The sequence below is a fragment of the Momordica charantia genome (genome assembly GCF_013281855.1).
Source record: "Momordica charantia cultivar OHB3-1 chromosome 2 unlocalized genomic scaffold, Mcharantia_2.0 BLBB01000002.1, whole genome shotgun sequence".
In the NCBI taxonomy this organism is placed as follows: domain Eukaryota; kingdom Viridiplantae; phylum Streptophyta; class Magnoliopsida; order Cucurbitales; family Cucurbitaceae; genus Momordica; species Momordica charantia.
This window is the reverse complement of record NW_028275160.1, coordinates 10978390-10999439: the sequence shown is the minus strand read 5'-3', so window position 1 is coordinate 10999439 and position 21050 is coordinate 10978390. Positions and strand designations below refer to the sequence as shown.

The following is a 21050-nucleotide window of genomic DNA, read 5'->3' as shown; positions in this document are numbered from 1 at the left end:
TTATGTCTGGAAGGACAAAAAAAAAGTTGGGAGAAAACGACCCAAACTTAGAAAAAACTTTGGAGTACAGAAATAACAATTTCTCTGATAATTTTAGTAGGTCATGCATTTCTTCTAAGTCCGTACCCTTGGTGAAATATCTTAGTTGTTTCTTTTTTAGTACAACAATTTGGGGATATGGGAGATCGAACCTCCAATTTCGAAGGAAGGAGTACATGGCAATAATTATTGGGCTATGCTCATGTTGGCAGTAAAATATCTTACTTAAATAAACTTAGGTGTTCTTTTCCTAATGTTGAATGGGAACTGGTCGAATAAGTAGGGACACGACTCGATCCTTTGTTTCTTGATGCTCTATGCCATGCCCATGTCCATCTCGATGTTGATACATGCACTGAGCCATTCGAGCAAGATTTTTAGCCATCTCAATGAACACTTGAGAGAAGACGCAATTCTCAGCTTCAACTTTGTTTAATTTCTTCCATGCATCGTCTATTAAATGTCTTATATAATCACGAGCATCATTCTCCATGACTTCATTGTCCTTCATGTAGCATTGTATTGATTTTGGGACGTCTCCTCTTTCTAGCTCATCCTTACGTTCATCGTATGAACGTATTAGCTCAACGAAATTGGTAAAATATATGAGAGAGAATTAAATAAATTAGATTGTATTTAATAAATTGGAAAGTTTCTTTTTGGGTTTGTAAGCAGAATGCAAACAAAGTTTCACACTGGTTACGAAAGAGCATGATCGATGGTATATAAGAGAAGACAATTATCTATGAAGCTATTTTGAGTGAAACAAAAACAAAGCCGTAAATATTATGTCCAAAGGTAAGAATCATTAAAAGTTCGTTTGTAATTTACAAAAAGAGATTGAGATTTTTTTTTTTTTTTTTTTTTTTTTTTTTTTTTTGCCTAAGAGCCTCTCTTTGTGGTTTCCTCAAGTAATTTATTTTAGAACTCTATAATTAATCTCTTCTTTTACAACTTATAATTTATAAACAAAGTGATTAATCTACATACTTTGTAATTATAAATTTTAGTCCACTTCCTTTCATGTGTAGCCATGTTTTTTTAAAGTATGCATTTAATTTCATAATAATTAATTTTGTATTATTTTATGGGATAGTTGCAAATATGACAAAAATATTTAGTAAAATTAGCAAAATAGCAACCAACATTTAGTTTTTCAAATATAACACTTTTTTTTAATGGAGGTCCAATTTTAAAATGACAACTTTACCCAAATGATATACATCTATAATATATCTGTAATATATTTGACTACTGATATATGTATGTGATATACATCTGATATACTACTAATATGCCAAAGCGAGCATACCTCAGCGATAATTGGCATATACTTCAAACCGAGAGGTTGTGAGTTCGAATCCCTCCCCAACATGTTGAACTAAAAAAAAGAAAAAAAATATACTACTACTGATATGAGTATCTGATATACTATTGATATGCGTATTTGATATATCATTGTTATAAGTAAAACTTTGTGCTATATTTGAAAATTTTAAAAAACAGGCGACCTATTTTGAAAAACATAAGACATCTTACTACAATTTTCTATTTTGTATTTAATATGATGAAGGGTCGCATACCGATGATGTTCCTAGATCATTAGCGAGTCGTAGAATTGTTGACGACCAACGGATTATATCAGCATATTCCACCAAGCTCTCCAAATCATCCATTACAATGGAGATGTCGCAAAAACATACCCATGAACTAATATAACTGGTCCTGATATTGAAATCCATGCATTGTCCAAATATTGTTGCAGCGTTGCTTTATAACCAATATAATACCATTTTGCCTCCTGCATATTGCTTTGCACAAATCTACCCACTGTACCATTAAATTATTTTGATAAGAGTAAAATTAGAGAGTTATTTCTTCAATCTTGACACACGTTAAGAAGCTAGAAAGTTAATAAAAGGTTCAGTGGTTTGTACCACTTTCTTAAGATATTTGATGACGTCAACTCCTTTATCTCTAAGTGCTTCAAAAGCCATCTCATTTATAGAATTGTGGAGAAAAAGAAAGCATAGTTTCATGTAGTATGTAGTATGGAAGTTGGTTCATTGCTGCAAGATCCCATCTGAAATTACCATTTAGAAGAGAATTAAAGATTTATTTACTGCAAAATGAAGACTAGTAAGAATTAAATAAAGTTTCATGTAGTATGGAAGTTGGTTCTTGCAGCAAGATCCCAGCAAGGTCTCCTTCCCTCTGCGGTAAGGAGATCGGTTTCTTTGATCTTGCGGGTCAAAGGATGGCGGATGAATTGCTAAGGGCTTGTTTGGTAATGTTCCCGTTTCTTATTTCTCATTTTCAATTTCTTAAGAAGTCTAAGCATTTTGAACCTAACTATGTTTCTTGTTTCTCATTATCAAGTTTCTGCTTTCTTGTTCCTATTTCCAATTTGTTCCAAAACATAAATAAAAAGATTGTTTCATCATACTTTAATTCATGAAGGTTAGGAAAAATGCAATCATTTTTCTTTATAAAAATTAAAAAAACAGAAACGTTACAGCTAAACGAGCCCTAAATTCACCAAGTTGAGAGGATGAAACTGACGGGAAGAGGAAAAAGGGAAGCATTTTGAAATTGAGCATAATGTGATCTCTGCGTATGATGACAACCTCAAGTTTGCGTTGGTTTGTAAGATTGTAACAACGAAATTGATCAATGTTGAAATTTTTAACACAATGATGCCAAGAATTTGGAATTTGGAGAACGTGAAGACACTAGGGGTGTGGGAAAGAATGTTTTTAGCTTCAGATCATAGACCAATTTTGGCTAATTAGATAGCTGAGGATAGGGTTGGCGTTTATAAAGGAATAGGCGCAAACCCCAACACTTCGAGGAATTATGGACCTCGTTTGGGGAATGTAAAGAGATTGTTCAAAGAGTGTTGGTTGGTAGGGAAAGTTCGAAGGGGATATTTGATAACTCTCCAAAAGAGAGTTATTTGTGCAAGAATTTCATATAAATTAGCTAAGGATAGCCACACTAACACTCATTCTATACTGATTTTTATGCAAATAATGTTTTACATTCATTAACATCTTTATCTTAATAGACAATGCTGAGAGTTATGAAGAATTGCCTAATTGAATGTTTTACTACAGCATTGTTGATGTTGCAGCATCGGAAGCAAAAAGGCAGAAAAGGCAGAGTTGACGATGACAACTTTTACCCGAAAAATTACTGCATTAAAACGGAAAAAATACATGTTATGCTAAGCTGGGCCCACTTTATCATTTGCGTTACCCAAAAATCAAGAGGGGTATAAAAGCTTGTATTTGAGGGGTGCCTCCAACATTCCCCGTCCCATCACTTCACTCTCACTTGAAGAAAGCTCCCAAGAAACCGTTGAAGAAGACAACAAAGAGAGAAGAGTTGCTGTTGTTCTTCATTTTCTTCTTCTTCTGTACTCTTTAGTGCACGAGTTTTGTATTTTCTTCTTCCCTTTTCTTGTATGACATTGAGTAGCTAAGTTTATTTGTAAGGGGAGGATGTTGTGAACTTGTTCTTAGGCTATAACAACTTCAACTCCGTATATATACGGAGTTGAAGTTGTTTTTAACGTTTTATTTCAATGTGCTTGGCCAACATATTAGAATATCTTCTTATTAACTCTTGGAAAATTGTAATAGGAAGGTTTGGCTTCAACTCGTGTTAGATCTACTTGAGTTTATAGTGTGGTACTTAGGAATAAGACTCACCTATCAAGGTTATAAATTGAGTATATGTGTTGTCAAGTTTGTCTAAAAACATAAATGGTAGAAAATCTGGAAATCTGGGAAGATTTTGTGTCTATTTGGCTAGTATATCAACATCGTTAATGCTGCAGCATCGTTAGAGTAGCCTAGAAAAAGTCCCATAAACTCTTCCCCCTCACCCTTTTAAACATCAGTATTTAATCTCTTATTGCACACTTTCCTTTAATCAGTTTGGTTCTGTTTGGTTCTTACCTGTTTTTCTTAGCAAATCATCTATGCACTATTTTGTTTGGGTTCCTTTAGTTTTTTTTGTTCAAAACATATTTGTTAATTTATTTATTTTCTTAAGTAATTTTTGAAGTGTTTAGTTATCAATCTGTGTGGATACGATCTTTTTATCACTTGCTACAATGGTTGTGTACACTTGCACACAATGGTTCTAAGCCGTACCAGCAATATTCTTTCAGAAGAAGCTGGATGCTTGTATCAATGACCTTTTGAGATGGAACAAAGAATGGTTAGGGGTTCTATCCGCGAAGCTATTCCAAGAAAAGAATAGGAAATTCACAAGTTGCCCCTTCTGGATAACATGAATGGTAGAAGTTTTATGTGGACGACTGAAAGAGAATTTGAAAAGCTTCGTGAGGAAGAGGCAGTGGTCTAAGGAAGATTGACTAAAGTGCACGGACAAAAATACAAAATGGTTCCACATCAGAGCTAGTCAAACGGAGGAAATCAAACTGAATTAAGGGGCTCTTAAGATGAGGCAAGCAATTGGGAAGAAATGAGGAGAAGATTGGAAATATAGCGGTGGAGTACTTTAAACAACTATTTTCTTATAGTAAGCTGAGCATGTAAGTTATAAATGATGAGTTGGAAGTAATCCTGAATAAGATCTCGGCCGACCAGAACTACAAGCTTTCAAGGAGTTCACACTTGACGAGATAGTTTGGCCATTAAGATATGCATCCCATGAAAACTTCGGCCTGGACGGGATTCAAGCCATTTTCTATCAAACGTATTGAGACATTGTCGGAGACGAAATGAGTGGCATCTGCTTGAGGGTTCTAAATAGTAATTTAGTTGTGGGACAACTTAATAATACATCCATTGTCCTAATCCCAAAGTGAAAAAGATGTATGAAAGATTTCAGACCAATTAGTCTTTTCAATGTAATCTACAAAATCATTGCGAAGACTTGGCTAATAGATTGAAAACAGGCCTTGGATGGCATCATCTCTCCAACTAATCGATGTTTGGACCTGATTATAGTAATCTACTACTAGGGTTTGAACGCATTCATTCCTTGCAAAATTAAAAGTGGGTAAAGTGGGAGCAACAACGCTTAGCTTGATATTTGAAGGCTACGATAAAGTGGGAATGGAAGTTCTTGAGACTGGTAATAGGAAAGATGGGGTTTTGCGACAGATGGATCGATCTTATAATGAATTGCATGAAATCGCTCAACTTTTCGATTCTCTTATAAACGGAATGCCTGGGACGTCTTTCAAGCCAAACAGAGGACTTAGACTAGGAGATCCTTTATCCCTTTACCTTTTTCTTTTTGGGTTATAAAGGTTATCTGCTTTTCTCACACGAGAAGAAGAGAAACACAATTTTAATGCCTTTCGTATTAATAAATATTGTCTTTCTCTCACTCATTTATTATTATTATTATTTTGCATACGACAGCCTTATTTTATTAAGTGCAACTTGGAAGATCGTCAAACAATTAAAGGGATTCTTAATACCTATAAAAGGCTTCGGGTCCAACCATCAATTTTGAGAAGTCCCTATTTATGACAAGCAAAAAACACGAGGGCAGACAATGATCGACTATATTGGAATATAACTTAATGTCCCTTTCTCTGCTCAGTTGGGACAGTTCTGCGATTGCCATCTCAAGTTTCTAGAAATAGGTGTCAAGTCTCTAACTGCTTGAAAGACATGCTCGAGAAGGATGGAAAGGAAAGTTTTTTTCGATGGGTGGAAAAGAAGTTCTGATTAAGTGGTAGCTCAGACAATCCCCACTTATAGCCTTACTGTTTTAAACTTCCAACCTCTCTTTGCAATGAATTTCATTCCATTTCTCCCGCTTTTGGTGGGGTCGACTACTGAGGACAGGAAAATTCATTGGCAAAGTTGGAAGCATCTATGCATCAAGAAGGATTAAGAGGGAACGACCTTTCTATACATCACTTCTTTCAACTAGGAATGTTAGCGAAACACAGTTGGAGGATCTTGAGACATCCGAATAGTCTTTTTGCAAGAACTCTTAGGGGAGAGTATTTCAAGACAAGGTCTTTCATGAAGGCTAAACTGGGAAACAAACCTTCTTATACTTGGAAAAATATTCTCTGGTGTCGTAAGCTCTTCGAAAAAGGTATCGTGGCGGGTTGGAAATGGCCACAGTATTTCTAGGTTCGGATCCCTGGATACCATGAGAAGGCACATCTAAACCCATCTATGTCCTTAATAGTATAAGAGAGCTTTCAGTTGCTTGGCTAAAATAAGAAGGGGAAATTAGGATGACGAAAGATCAACATTACTTTTAAGGTAGAGCAAATCTTTCAACCCATCTACCTAGAGGCAACTTGGATGACAAGATCATTTGGGGGCTAGACAAGAAGGAGATTTTCTCTGTTAAAAACTGCTTATCACCTCAGAATGAATGTTCAAAAGATGGACAAAATCTTACTCTAATATAAATATTCAAAATAGTTGTGGAAAGCAGAGGGGCGCCTAAAATAAAAATAACGTGTTGGAGGTTTGTGAAGGACATTATTCCTACAAAAACTAATCCCTGCAAGAAAGGAATCTCTACTAATTTGTGTTGTGTTTTTTGCAGGGAGGATGAGAAATGACAATTCATCTGTTTGGGATTGTAAGGTAACAAAACCGCTTAGAAATATTTTTTTGAATCCTGATTTGGGTCTTTTTGTAATTGACAGAGAAGCTGGAAAACCTGGGACTATTGGGATAGGATGCTGGATAATACGACCATGGACGAGTTGGGAGGTGTTTATGATCATATGCTCGTGGGCGATTTGGACGCATGGAAATTATAATGTGATCTTCAAAGGGAGCAACCTAGTTCGCAAGTTTCTTCTCAACAATATTAGGAAAATTATTGTTGAAAATGGTACCATATTGGCGTCGCAAACGCTTAGCACAGTCATAATTCACAAATCAACGCAACTCCAAAACCAAAATAAAATAGCAAACCCCCTTTTTCATATTTGGACGTTGAGTGCCAACGCGACTTATCGAAGACTCATAAGAAAAGGGGTTTTGGGTAAGTGTTGCGAAATTGGGAGGTGTTGTCATCTTGTAGGCATTCGTTTCATTGGCGTTCAAAATAGTGTGTGAAGATGTTGGAGGTCATGACTATCTTGGAGGCCTGTGGAATCTCCTTTGATGGTGTCTTACCCAATTCAAGTATAGATTGATTCGATTGAGGTGGTGAAATTTACTGTGTTTATGCAAGGATATGCACAACAGTGTATTTCAGATTGCAGCTCGAACTCGGCCTCCGGACCGATCTGAACACTTGGGCGGACCTGCACAAAGGGTGAGCACTCCGACAATCAAGTCAGTATAGGTCGGATTCCCAGTTTAGTTCGAGGCCAGAAATCATCGTACCTGATCGTGGAGTGAAGTCCTCTACTTATGGGTGGTAGTCCCACTAATCTCGCAACGGTTACACTCGGTAATTTCGGGATCGTCGGTTACGCCCGGTAATCTCGGGACCGACGGTTATGCTCGATAATCACGCCGCTGACAGTAATTCGCATCGGCCCCCACCGAGCTTCCCGGTAGTTCGGACCTCGGCCAGGTTCACCTCGGCCCTCATACTTAGCATCTAACAACGCTAGTAGTGGTGATCTCGGCCGTCCGAGCTGGGCACGACTCATGAGTCATCTTGGAGCACCAATAGGGGTCCTCCACGTGTCTAGGGTATTCTCTTCCCCAAACATTGGCCCCTCTCTGTCTGGTCCGATCTCGACCTGGCAGAGAAGTTCATTCGATTCGCTTTGGACGCGTGGCGACTTCCTATTCGTGGGAAAATATAACCGTCGCAGAAGATTTATCGTCGGAATATTCAAATATTCCGACGTTTCGGATCTTAGGGAGGATCCTAGCCGCTCGTTGATTACACGTGTACGGTGGGGAAATTCTTCCGACGGGCTATAAATGCCCCCAATCCTTCAGGTCATACCTTACGTTCCCTGAATTCTTGGAGTTCGATCTGAAGGCAGCTCGAACCCTTGGTAGGTCGGTCTCTTCCCTCACTTCTCTTTCGAACGTAGTTGCCATGTCGTCCTCTTTTAGCAGCAACTTAAGATCCGATGAGGACTTAGCTCATAGGTTAGAGTCCGAGCTCGAGGAGATAGAAAACTTTAGATTCTCCGATGACGGGGAGGATAGTGACGCCTCCACTTCAGGTCAGGTTTTGGAATACCCTTCTAGGATACCTGAGCACTACCTCGGATCCCTTCGTAGGGGGTTCGCTATCTCTGAGAACATCCTCCTCAGGCTTCCGGAGGAGGGGGAGAGAGCTGACAATCCTCCGGAGGGATGGGTCACTCTATACTTCAAAATGTTTGAGTACGGCCTCAGACTTCCCCTTCACCCTTTTGTCCAAGAATTTCTCTTCCGGACTGGGTTGGCTCCGGCCCAAGTGGCCCCCAATGGGTGGGGTGTCATTTTCGCTTTGGCCATCCTTTTTTGGCTACGAGCTCGGGATAGTGAGGAGGCCGAGCTGTTGGACGTAGACCAGCTCCTCGCGTGCTTCGAAGCGAAAAAGATAGCTAAGAAGCCTGGTTGGTTCTATATGTGCGCAAGGAAAGGCGCAGGCGGTATAGTTAAAGGGCCGACCTCCATCAAGGGATGGGTGAGGAAGTGGTTCTACGCTTCTGGGGAATGGCTCGCAAAGGATGAGTCAGGTCGTTTCTTCTTCGACGTCCCCACTAGGTTGGGAACCTTGGTACGGAGTAGTTCTTGCTTTTTGTAATTTTCTTTTCGGTCATTCAGGTCTAACTCAGATTTTGTCTTCTTGCAGTTTCAATCCGACCAGTCCCCGAGCTTACGCAAGCCTCCTTCGACACGTTGAAATATTACAAGGAGCGCTTTCCGAGGGGTAGGAAGGTCGGAACCTTGGTGACCGACGAGCTGCTGCTTGAGTCCGGGCTGCTAGATTACAACCCTGCAGTTCGTCCCATCGAATCCTCAAGGCCGAACTCTGAACTTGGTATGCCGAGCTTGCCTCCCCCCTTTTTCCTCTAACCTTGTGTTGACCCCTGTTTTTATTTTGCAGCCATGGTTTGCGGATTTGCAAGCAGCGTGAAGCGCAAGTCCAAGGGCCGAGCCCATGCTCTTGAGGCCGCCCAGAGTTCGAAACCTGCCGCCCCTGCTGTGGCAGGGCCTGCTTCGGAAGATCCAGCCCCAGTGATCGAGCTGGAGTCTTCTGGGGGTCCCTCGAGGGAGAAGCGCCCCAGGGATCAGACCGAGGCGGTGGACGCCCTGCCTTTGGGCGATGAGGTGAGGGAGGAAGCCCCTCTGAAGCGAAGAAGGAAGAAAAAGAAGGTGATCTCCCCCTTGGAGGCCGGAGCTTGCGGGGTCTTGCTTGCAAGTTTCGCAGATTGGGTGGACGATCCTGCGGCCAGGATGGGCGGGACGTCCGATGTGACGGCACGGTTCAGAGTTCAGCCGTCAAGTGCCGGGTTGAGGGACCAGGTGTCCCGCATTTCGGCTGCAAGTTTGAACCGCTGCTTAAGGAGGGCGTCCAAATTTGTGAGCGACCCAGGGTCCGTTCTGCAGAGGACCATCGACTACGCCGCTGAGGTAAGACTGATGCCTATTTTGGCTCAATTTACCTAACAGGTAGCTCGGTCTAACTTTTTTCTTTGTACCTTTTCTCAGGCGTTTGTTGCTTCCATTCAATCGGCTCTGGCTGTAAAGGCCGAGCTGGATGGGAGGGAAGTTCTGGCAGCGAGGGAGAAAGAGGAGTTCTCTGCTGCCTTGGAGGCTGCTTCCTCCACCATGAAGGATGAGCTGCTGAAGGCTCACTCTGAGGTGGAGACTTTGAAGGCCGAGGTGGAGACCCAGGCCGAGCTGCTGAAGAAGGAAGAGGACGGGCGCAAGGCCCAACTCCGAGCTGCCCACGCTATCACCAGGGGCTTGGAGAAGGAGAAGTTCCAACTCCTGAAGGAGAAGGACGACATGCTCCAGGCGCTTGAAGCGAAGGATAAGGAGCTGGAGCATGCGACTGCAGAGCTGGAGACGGCGAAGGAGCGTCTCAGCAATGGAGTCCTACTGGAGGAGTCGTTTAGGCAGCATCCTGACTTCGATGGATTTGCCAAGGACTTCCCTGACTCGGGCTTCAAGTTCCTCATGAAGGGCATTGCTTCCGACATGCCTGACCTTCAGATCGATCTCAGCGGTCTGAAAAGGAGGTATGCCGAGAAGTGGGCGTCTGGGCCTGGCGGCACCTCTGGCCCCCAAGCGTTGGTGGATCAGTATGTCAGAGATCTGGACTCTGACTACTCCGATCTCGAAGAGGACCAGGTCGGCACCGCATAGGAGGGCGCTCCTCAGGCGGACTCTTAGGCGATCATCCTTCATGAGGCTTTTCTCTGTCTCTCTTCTCTTCCTTTTTTGTTTGTAAGTGTCAGGACAGAGCTACAAGGTCTATAAGCCTTGGCTCTGCTCTCCATTCAATAAAGAGGCTCCCATTTGTTTCTACTTTGTTGTCGGCAACATCTTTTCTTCGCTTTTCTTTGAACTGTCACCTCGCACCTCTTACTTTTGAGGTCGCGCCTTTAATTAAAATAATTTGAAAGTTTGAATTTGCATCTCTGTCTAGCATTCAATGCATTGCACCTTTAACATCGCACCCTTAACTTGAAAACGTTAAAAGGCTAAAATCCTAAGTCCGTAGCTATTCTTCACATCGCTCCTCGTACCCCCAAGTTCAAAGGCTGGACCATTTTGAACTTTTCACATCGTCCCTTTACCTTGAAGGTAGGTGTTTCACATCGTCCCTTTACCTTGAAGGTAGGTTTGAATTTTAAGTTCATCAGCGGTTTTGGCATCGCACCTCGTACCCTTGGGCTTTGGAGGATTGAATTTGAACCGACTGCTGAAATGCGACGTGTGTGGGAGTCCGTGGCCCCCATTTAATTTCTGGTCGAACCCGGAATCATGAAATTAAATCATCACATTTATTCCGATCATAATTCTTTTGAAACAGTGTTTACAGATCCATTGAAAACCCTTCCGACATCTCAAGGATAATAACGCTTCAGGTGCTCCGCGTTCCACGGGTGCGCGAGGACGTCTCCTTGCAGATCGGCCAATACGTACGTCCCAGGTCGGACTATGCCCTTGACCTCAAACGGGCCCTCCCAGGCCGGATCAAGGGCACCCACATGTGTTTGGACCCTCGTTAAGACCAGATGTCTGACCTGAAAGACCCGAGGTCGAACGCGGGCATTGTAATGTCTGGCCATTCTGCCCTGATATTCCGCCAGGCGTAGCTGCTGGGCCATTGCTCTTCTTTCTTCCAACAAGTCGAGGTTGAGGAGCAGCTCTTCCTCGTTTGCCGTGGGCTCGTAATGCTCTACTCTGTCAGATGGCATGCCGATCTCAACCGGGACTACAGCTTCGGAGCCGAAGGCCAGGGAGAACGGGGTCTCACCCGTCGATTCTCTTTGGGTGGTCCGGTACGACCATAGAACCTCTGGTAGCTCCTCGGCCCACCTGCCTTTCTTGGAGTCCAGTCTAAGTTTGATGCCTCGTTTGATGATCTTGTTGACTGTCTCCACCTGCCCATTTGCTTGCGGATGTGCGGGGGACGAGCTAAGGTGACTTATGCCAAGCTTGCTGCAAAAGTCTTTGAACTTGGCGTTGTCAAACTACTTCCCATTGTCTGTCACAATGGCCTGCGGTATACCAAGCGATATATGATATTTGTCCATACGAAGGACGTGACTCTGGATTCCGTTATGTGGGAGAGCGCCTCGGCCTCGGCCCACTTGGTGAAGTAATCCACAGCAACCACAGCGAACTTGGTCTGGCCCTTGCCCAAAGGGACAGGACCAATGATATCTACCCCCCACTGCGCAAATGGCCACGGGGCCGAGATGGGGGGGTGAGCAGCTCGGGAGGTTGGTGGATTATGGTTCCGTAGCGTTGGCAATTGTTGCAAGTTCTAACGAACTTCTTGGCGTCCTGGCTGAAGGTCGGCCAATAGTATCCTTGTCGGATCACTTTGGCTGACAGCGACCGGGCGCCTGAGTGATTGCCGCACACTCCTTCGTGGATCTCTCTGAGGACGTACAGGCCCTCTTCAGGGGTTAGGCATCTCAATAGAGGCAGGGAAAAGCCACGTCGGTACAATGCTCCACCTCGGACCACGAACCGAGCTGCCCGCCTTGCCAACTTTCTGCGCTCCTTGGGGTCTTGTGGTGAGTTGCCCCTAATGAAGTCCGCGATCGGGTCCATCTATGAGGATTCTGGAGCGCCGATCTCCATCAGATCTGGCTCTGAGATCGAGGGATTATCTAAGATCTCGACAGGGACCGACCTGGCCAGGTCGGTCTCGTACGCCGATGCTAACTTGGCCAAGGCGTCAGCATTAGAATTTTCTGCTCGCGGAACCCGGCTTACTTCGTAAGTCCGAAACTGGGCGAGGTACGATCTGACCTTGCCCAAATACTTCTCCATTTGGAAGTCTTTGCCTTGGTACTCTTCCTTGATCTGGCTCACAACCAGCTGGGAGTCACTGAAGACCTTAACACAAGAGGCCCCCAATGCTCTAGCGATTCGCAGGCCGGCAATAAATGCTTCATACTCAGCCTCGTTGTTAGAAGTCCGGAAGCCGAACCGCAAGGCATACTCAAATCGCTCGCCTCTTGGTCTGAGCAGGAGGACCCCGGCTCCGCACCCCTTCTCAATGGAGGATCCGTCGACATAGACTGTCCACGGTAGGTCGGACTCGCTCAGCTCGGAAGGTGGTGTGAGCTCGACTATGAAATCTGCCGCTGCTTGTCCTTTCAACGCAGTTCTGGGTTCGAACTGGATGTCGTACTCACTTAGCTCCATTGCCCACTTCATTAGGCGTCCAGAAGCTTCTGGCTTATGGAAGATGCTTTTTAGGGGCAAGTTAGTGAGCACCACCACCGTATGGGCTTGGAAGTATGGTCTAAGCCGTCGGGCCGAGGTGACTAAAGCGAGTGCCAACTTCTCCTTCTGTCTGATGGTGGCGAGATGGGTCGCTGTCTTTTTTGTCATAGTGCCGAGAAGAGAACTGGGCGACTGGGCGAGGAACTCCCTTCTCAGCTGAGAGTAGGTCGAGATCGACCTGGCTGGCAGTCTCCGATACAACAATCGCGCGATGCCAGTAAGAGCGATCTGAAAGGCGCGGCATTTGATTGCGTCTGATGCCGCTTGGAAGTTCATGATGCCTTCAAAGACCTCAACATAGTCCTTGGGGTCCTTCGTCCATCATAAGGCTTCACGGTAGGAGTTTTGAACTTCGGAGGGATTGGTGCTTCCAAAACGTCCGAGGTGAAGGGCGATTCTCCCAAGTCGCCATCGTTCAGTGAATCTTCTTTCTGCCCACATTTGGCCTTTAAGGCCTCCACGTGAGCATCGAGCTTGCCCCTCAGCTGGTCGAACTCCTCCCTTGTGATCATCCTTGCGGGATTGTGAGAGGATTCAACCTGCTGGTTGGAGCTCCTGTGTGAGCGGGATGGTGACGGCCCTTTTCGGAGAGACGAGCCTCTCTTTCTGTTGAGATGCTCACGGAGGTCTCCCCTCTGGCGAGTGTACCCTCGCTCTCGTTGTCTTCGGGACGTTCCTCCTCGGCTAGGCCGAGGTGGGAACCCCTTTGCTCGCCTATGTCCGCGCGCGTCACTTGATTTTCAGATCGGGACCCTACGCCTGCAGCTAGCATCATTTCGTTATACATTTCCTCCATGGACCGCATTTGTGTGCGCATTGCCTCCATCTCTCTCTGGAGTACACCAAGGTTCTCGCTTGTTGGAGCCGGGGCTGGACCCCGGGCGCCTTTCTTAGAGGTCCCACCTCGGCCACGGGTGACCTTGGACGTCCTCGGGTGCGCAGGCGGTAGGGCAGGCGCGGTGATCCGTGCCGACCTGCGGAGGGGTTCTGTTGCTAGGCCGTCGTGACCCTGCCCCTCTACCGCTGCTGCTCCGACCTCCCTCTGGTGGGCATCGCTGGCCGCTAGGGTCCTCCGATCCGCCGTATTGGTCGAGTTTTGCGGGTTGAGCCATTTTCGCTCGCGTAATGGTTTAAAAAGATTGGGATAACTTGGATTGTCAGTTCCCACAGACGGCGCCAAATGTTTATGCAAGGATATGCACAATAGTGTATTTCAGATTGCAGCTCAAACTCGGCCTCCGGACCGATCTGAACACTTGGGCGGACCTGCACATAAGAGTGAGCACTCCGACGATCAAGTCAGTATAGGTCGGATTCCCAGTTTAGTTCGAGGCCAGAAATCATCGTACCTGATCGTGGAGTGAAGTCTTCTACTTATGGATGGTAGTCCCGCTAATCTCGCAACGGTTACACTCGGTAATTTCGGGATCGTCGGTTACGCCCAGTAATCTCGGGACCGACGTTATGCCCGATAATCACGCCGCTGACAGTAATTCGCATCGGCCCCCACCGAGCTTCCCGGTAGGTCGGACCTCGGCCAGGTTTACCTCGGCCCTCATACTTAGCATCTAACAACGCTAGTAGTGGTGATCTCGGTCGTCCGAGCTGGGCATGACTCATGAGTCATCTTGGAGCACCAATAGGGGTCCTCCACGTGTCCAGGGTATTCTCTTCCCCAAACATACTGCAAATGGAAGAAGACGATCTCACTGAAATTGTGTGAGTGATCAACAAGATCATGAGATTGAAGGATCCTTGCAATGTTATCTCCTTCGATAGGATTGACAGAGATGAAAATTATAGTGCCCACTTCCTTGTGCGTAGGGCTCTCGAGGTCGAGGAAAGTAATTACTAGGAGTTTGATATCCAGATTGGCTGGTCTATATAGCTACTCAGTGTTGACTTTTTGATCCTTAATCTCGGTTAATTAATTTAATTAATTAATGTTTTGATGATAACAAACACACTTAGTATTAATTGTTTTTGGTGTGTAAGAATTATTGTTATAAAACATAAATTTATTATGAGCTTCAATAATATTATATGATTTACTGATAATACATATTTTGTTTATTGATAATTTTAGTGTTTTAAAGTTTCCACAACGTAGAGCTCGATACGATGATTCCAACGAATTTTGAATTACCCAAATCGAAGCTCAAACGAAGAAAAAGAAATATGATCGAAAGAAGTTGGAAGAAAAATTACCCGAGATGGATGACGTGGCAGCTGAATCAACTAAGTGGTCCAACAAAATGTTGACATGTGACATGATGTCAAAAAAAAAAGGAAAAGAAAAAAAACAAAGTTACCGTTGAGGTAACTTAAAAGAAAAAAAAAAATAATAATAAAAAGAAAAATATATATATATATATCACATCACATTAAATGCATATTTTTTTTAAAAAATATATATATAATATTATAATATATATATATATAGCCGTTTCACACATCCATATATAATATTTTATTATTATTTTATTATTTTATTCAATTAAATCTCAATATTTGATTTTCAATCATTAAAATCTAATGGCCCAAATTCAATTTCGATTTCAATTTATTTTCAACTTTTCCTCACCTATTTAAACCCCACTTCCTTCAACATTTATACAATTCATTCTCTCCCAATTTTCTCTCCAAATTTCTACATTGTTAATGTCTCTTCAAAGCTTTAATTTTTGTTCTATATTCTTGAGGGAGATTTTTTATTTGAGAGATATTTGAGCTTCCAATTTTATTTCTTTTAGCCAATTTGAGGGCTTTTATTTGTAAGAATTTTTTCTTACAAATTTGTGAGCAAATATTTGTATACCCACTCTTTGAGAGAGTTTGTAAATTCGTTCTCAAATTTTCATATCCTTTGTAAGGGTTGCTCTTGAGCCCGAAAAAGAGCGTTGTAACGGTTTGATCCTGAACCGTGGAAAGGATCGGGTTCTTCTTGCTCCCGGAAAAAGAAGGTTTTATACCGATTTGACTCCTACCGTGGAAAGAGTCAAAGTTTCTTAATCGAATACTCAAGAGGCGCTTGGGGAGTGGAGTAGGCCGGTTATTGCCGAACCACTATAAATTTCCTGTGTCATTTTCTCTAACCCTACTCTATTTAATTTTTGCAATTAATTTTCTTAATTACAAATTGCATAAAATTAATTGTTCGAATTTGTTATTCATATTTATGCTCAATGTTTATATTTGAATTATTTGGGTGGTGAAATTAATTAGGGTGTTTGTATTTCTAATTTATTGTTTAATTTGTGATAAAATTAATTGTTCCTAAAAAAGTTTACTTATTTGTTTAAATTTGGGCCCACCGTAGTAAAAAGTTTATAAAGTTTAATTAAACCCTATTCACCCCCCTCTAGGGTTGTCATACCGATCCAACACTCAGGATTGTTCTCTTGTTTGTTAAAGAATTTTATTTTTTTCAAAAAAGAAAAAAATCTTGACATTTAAATTTTAAAGGTTGAAAAATATTCTAAATGGTCTATACTCCTAGTTTTTCAATAGCTACACTGCAATAGGGGATAAATTAGATGTTCAGTGATAAAAAAAACAACATGACACGTGGACCAACAAAAGAGATCGCTGCCATAAGAGACACCTCGACCATAAGAGATAGCTCGGCAATGAGAGGTACCTCGACCTCAAGAGATATAGGCAGAGGTACCTCAACCATAAGAGACACCTCGACCATGAAGTACCTCTCAGCTATAAGAGATAACTTAGTCATGAGAGATAGCTTCGCCATAAGAGGTACATCGCCCATAAACTACCTCGGCCTTAAGAGATAGCTCGACCATGAAGTATCTCACAATTTGATTCATAGCTCGGCCACATAGAGTACCTCGACCAATAGAATATAGCTTGGCCAACAAGGTTGAGCTGTATTACAAAATCACTCAATCGTCTTTCCGACAACATGCCGTGATTTATGAAACAGTCATAACAGCTCTTCTATCGCTGTCAGAAGCTCAACACCTATAAAGAGAGCCGCACGCCTCATTCTTTAGGTACGCGAAACTATTCTATCTAGAGTAATAGGTCGGATTGTGTACTGACTTGAGTATCAGAGCTTTTTACTTTCTCTATACAGGTTCCTTCGTACGTCGACCATCTAAGTTTGAGCCTTGTATAGTTGCAGGATCAAACATTAGGTTAAGAAAATTAACTACATAGATAATTAGGCTAGACAATTACGTGAGTCAATCTTCCATATTAATTCGAATCAGTCGAGAAACACACTACTTCATTAAAATTTTTTAAGAAATGAAGTAATATTTGTGTTCCTGTTAATGGTAAGAATTTAAAGTCTGATTTGATAATCATTTTGTTTTTTGTTTTCTATTTTCAAAAAATATAAGCTTGTAAATGCAATTGTTTTTTATCTAATTTTTAAATATAAGTAAAAAAGAAGTTTTCAAAAACTTTTTTTTTTAAATTTAGCTAAGAACACAAATATAATTTTAACAAAAACTTTATAACCTAAAATAGAACCACCAATTATGCACTTACCTCTCTACAGCATAGGTAAAGAATTGGAGTTCATCCAATGTACCATAGACATCATAGACATCATCTATTAGTGGAATCAATGCATTTATTTTTGTACTCATTCTTCTAACATATCCACAACCAGGTTCAAATCCAACACCTACTGTCCAAAAGAAATTTTCCATCAACCTGTCTCTTGCAAAGCCCAACTTTTCTCCAATTCCAATGCTCACCCACCAGCTTCACATGAAGAAAATAAAACAGATCATTTCGGGTGGAAAATTAAAGGAATCCTCATTCATAATTATTCTAAAATAAAAGCCATAAAATTCAAGAACAATCAACATCAAGAATCTAAATATGGAAGAAAATCAAAATCTATAAAGAGATTATAATTACCTGGAATCATTAGATAGATTGATAATGACCTGCAAGAATATGTGGTTTGTGGTCTTCCTCAACTATGCAACCCGAACCGAATATGGACAATTATCTATGTTTGATTGGGACCAAGTGACATAGTGTATTGGGACCATAACCATATATTTATATGTTAATTTTAAGGTTCCCATAATCCCCTAAGATTAATGGCTTCTAGTCAGTAGACCGTACCACTTAATGGAAAGTCATGGACCCTTAACAATCACTTATATGCCCGTTAAATAGCTCAAATATATGTTACCACATATGAATTAATTATTAAAATTAATTCCAACAATTTCATGATATTAAATGTTGAATGTTGAAATGGGAACATGTGTATATATGCTTTTACCTTGAAACATATTTAAGATCTTCTTGATGGATAGATTGCACGATATTGAAATCCAATTGAGCGATTTCAAGAAGGATAGGATTCATATGAGCTTTTCTCATATATATCAATGAACCACCTTGCCTCTAATCTTAACATTCTCCAATGTAATGGAAGCTCCAGAGCATGTCTAACAATGGTGGCATCAAGTTCATCATCGTCCCTACTCGACGATATAATAATGTATTTCTCTAAATAGGTGATTGCAAAACGTTTCGCTACCTTCAAAGTAGTTTCACCTTCCATTGATAAGAACGAAGCTTCGTACAAAGATAACATTCCATTTATATTTTCACATAGGCTCGGGTTGAAGTTTCCCATCTTATCTTGAAAGTGATTGAAAACATCTGCCATTAAAATAAAAATAGTTTGTTAGGAAGAAGTGCATTTGATTGGAATTGAGCATTTTTATTCCAAAAAATAATGAAAATGAAGGACCCGTTTAGTAATGTTACCGTTTCATACTTTTAATAAATAAAAATAGAATGACATGACCCTAATCGGAACAAGAAAATAAGAAACAGTTGCGAAATGTTTAGATTTATTAATAAAATTGGAAACAAAAAAACAAGAAACATGAACGTTACCAAATAGGTCTATAAAGGCTCTCTCAAGCTTATAAACTAGCATCTAACTCTTCCATAGACAACGTGGGATCATATAACCCAAGAGTCTCTCATTCTCACATGTCAAAGTTGTGGGGTTGGCGACGGGGGAAGAAATGAAAGGATAAACCACAAAGATTCCGAGTGGAGAGAGGAGGAAACATGAGAGAAAGTAGGGAGGAAGAAGAAAAAGTAAAAGATAAGTATTTAATGAAATAGTTAACATAATGTTAACAAAAACTATAATCAAATTAGTTTTAGAGTTTAATTTTCATAATTAAAAGTTTGATGACTAATTTTCTAGTGGTTTGTATAATTTGATATAATATTATACCTAATATAAAGATGGTGAATATTTTTTTACCCTAAAAAAATGGAAAAAAAAACAGAAAAGCACATGATGGATACCTTGTGAAATTTTAAATCTATGTTGTCTTAAGAGTCTAAATTCTAGAGCTACTGCATACAAATCATTCTTCTTCCAATCATCGTCCATATAGCTCTGGTTATATATTCTTTCCAACATATCCTTAATCTGATTCTCAAAGTGGTACGAGATTCCAAGTCGTTGCAAAGTATCAATGAGTTCAAGTTGTTTCAAAGGATTGTCGATTATTTCGTTCATGATCTACCTCTCCTCCTTTCTTCAACTCATTGAAGCGCTTTGTACATTTTTCTCCCTGAAAAGGATATTAAAGCAACTACCAATTGATCAAAATTATATATACCTCCGACTTCGAGATAAAGAATATATGTCAATTACCGATGAGCTAGGTTCATATTGGCTGCAAAATTATATATATCGTAAGTAAACAACTAATACGTTTTATTTTTCCCTACCGCAAATTCACTTGTCAGCGATTGGATGAACTCATGTTAAACACGGGAGGCTGATAATTTGCAGATCGTCGAACTATGGTCTGATCAAACATTCTTGCAGCGTCGTCCTTTACGTTAACCCTGCGAGAAACCGAAGAAGGCTTCAAAGCAAAAGAAACGTGTTTGATGAAAGGGCTCATTGTGAAAAAAGCAAGAGACTGGAGAAGAGCCATTGATGGAAGATGGTGTTGGTGTGTGTGTTACTGAACTGAACTTTTCTTGATGGTAGAGTAAGTTTCACATACATCATCCAAATATATAGATGTGCCAAATCTTCGTCCACATATCTCTTAGCTTAGATTTTAAATTTTTTAAATGGTCGAGGACAAAATAATGTAGAGCTTTTTCAAAAGTTGGGGACAAAATATTGAGATATGAAAAATAGTATGTATAAGTTTAATTTCAAAAGGATAGAAAACAAAAAAATAAAATGGTTATAAAAATTGGCCATTATTTTTGTTGGAGAATAAAATATGACTTGTTATGTGAAAAGCTAGGAGAGATTGGTACGCAAGATCTTTCTCCGTAATCTAGAAACCACGACGTGATCGACCTTATAATAAGTTCGACCAGCTGTGACTCGTAACGTGACCGACCTTATAAGTTCGACCAGCTGTGACTCGTAATCTCGATCAAACATTTGTTGGTTGAATGAAATGTCATGTTTTGAGATAAGCAACCCGACCGTCTGTAATTGTGCAATTGATTCTCTAACAACATAATAGATCAGTTGGACGTGTTGGGATTACAAGGGATGCAAACAAAGTCCTACATTGGCTAAGGAAGAGGGTGATAAATGGTATATAAGAGAGGACAATTATCTCCATTGATATCAGACATTTTGGGTGAAACTAAAAGCAAAAAAACCTAGCTGTGTGGGAGGAATCCTCAAATACTTTTAATCCATTGTAAAAAATAAGTGAATATAGTCATTTAGAATAAATAAAATGGAGAGGTTACAAAACTTTTAAAAATCTACCGCCTTTTAATATTGTATAATTAAATACTATTAAATGAAAATTCTTTACCTTCTTAACACTTTAGATGCAAAATTGAGTAGAATTATAATTTTAAAAGGTAAAAAAAAATCAAAATTAAAAAAATCACAAAAAACCTACCAAATTAAAATAGAATTTCAAAAGTAAAAAGAAAAAAAAAAAACAAAAAATAATGAAAGATCCAAATAAAAACAAAACGCATATATAGACTAGTACTAAATTATGGGTACATAGGGTATGAATAAAAATTTGAAATATAATTCTAAAATGGAAAAAAAAAGGGTCAAAACAAAACATACAATGAAAGATAATATTATCTAGAAAA

General features: G+C 40.9%; 1 pseudogene; it reads right to left on the bottom strand.

Annotated features, from left to right (window-relative positions):
* Nucleotides 1-289: 289 nt before the first annotated feature.
* On the bottom strand, nucleotides 290-19916 carry LOC111025534 (terpene synthase 10-like; annotated as a pseudogene).
* Nucleotides 19917-21050: the final 1134 nt, after the last annotated feature.